Below are 1,778 nucleotides of genomic sequence, written 5' to 3' on the forward strand. Positions count from 1 at the left end.
AGACCGCCGTCCCCGTCATCGCGTGCCGCCCCGAGCCCGCCGTCCTCGTCGCTGGACTCCTGCCATCGCCGCCCCCCTCGAAGTGAGCCCCCCCTTTCCCATGGTCCCGATCGAGTGCCGCTCTTGCGCCCGAGTGCCCCTTGCTCTCTGCCGCCCCTGCTCCATGGTCGCCGCCGACCACGACGCATTGAAGAGCAGAAGGTGAGGAGAAGGAGTGGAGCAGCAGCAAGACGCCGTCCAATTTTCTGAAATTTCTGAATTATTTTACAGATATGAACAATGCATATAGAGGGTGTTTGATCAAATGCTAGATGGCTTTGGGCATTTTTAGAATTTATGATATTTTTTGTGGTGAGGTACTGATGCAAGACAAAGGTGATGGCAAAATTTAAGAATTTTTGGATTGGTTTAGAATAGGATTTCAGCAAGGAATTTGAATCTGGTTCAAATTTTATTTGAATGAAATTTGAAAATTTTGAACTATGGATTAGAAGGTTTTTGGTGAAATGGAGTGTGGGTACTGTCATGAAGTTGGAGTAATTTTTGTGGTTGTAAAAGAGTTAGGAAAATTTAGAATGTGCTAAATATGTCAAAAAATGTTTTTTTGTTCATATATAGAAAGTTTTTATATATGACTATGGATATATGAGCAATGATGATCCATGGATGTATGCATTGATATATATGAGAAACGATGTTCATAAAATATTTACCAAGTATATATGTATTTTTGTTCATAGCATTTTTTCCATTTATATATGTATGTGGCTATAGATGGATATATATGAGAAATGATGATCCATGGAAAAGTTTTATATATGCAAAAGTTACATTTTTTAGAAAAGTTTTATATATCTAGCTAGGAAAGGAAGAAGAAGAAAAAGAAGGAGAGGAAAAAGGAAAATAAGAAGAGGAAGAAAGGAGAAGAAGAGGAGAAATAAATAAGAAGAGGAAAAAAGAAGAAAAAGAAGAGGATAAGAAGAAAGGAATAGAAGAGAAGAAGAAAAAATAGGAAAAAATTCTATTTTTTCTTCTTCTCTCCTCTATTCCTTTCTTCTTCTCCTCTTCTTTTTCTTCTTTTTTTTCTTCGATCTTCTCCTCTATTCCTTTCTTCTTCTCCTCTTTTTATTTCTTCTTCGTTTTCTTATGTTTTATCGGGTCTGTCATCGTCGATATACCCCTCTCCCGATAACTTCAACACGAGGGGGGGTCGATATACCCCCTCCCCGATAATATTATTTTCCCATGTATGTATGTCCTCGTTGTCGATATAACCCCCTCCCGATAACTTCAACACGTGTGGGGGGGGTCGATATACCCCCTCCCCGATAACATTATTTTCCCATGTATGTATGTCGTCGTTGTCGATAATAAATAAAGCAAAAAAGAAAACAAAAAACAGGGAAAAAGTAAAAATTATGCCACCTACTGCGCCACCACGGCCTGAATACGACTAGAAACCCATCCATGGGCCAGGATTCAGGCCCGCAGAAGGCCCAGTAGGCCCACAGGCATGTACAGAGAGGTTAGGCCCGTAAGCCTGCTTTAGAGAGGAGCTCGACAGCTCAGGCGCACCGCACCTTATTAAAAGGTGCGGCTCTCTCTCAGCTAGCGAGGTGGGACTAAACTCCCACCACCACGCCGCTGTGCAAGGCCATTGGTCCCGGTTGGTGGCACGAACCGGGACCAATGCCCCCTTTGGTCCCGGTTCGTGGCACCAACCGGGACCAATGCCCCCCTTTAGTCCCGGTTGGTGCCACCAACCGGGACCAAAGGCC

This window comes from Triticum aestivum, chromosome 4D (assembly GCF_018294505.1).
Source record: "Triticum aestivum cultivar Chinese Spring chromosome 4D, IWGSC CS RefSeq v2.1, whole genome shotgun sequence".
NCBI lineage: Eukaryota > Viridiplantae > Streptophyta > Magnoliopsida > Poales > Poaceae > Triticum > Triticum aestivum.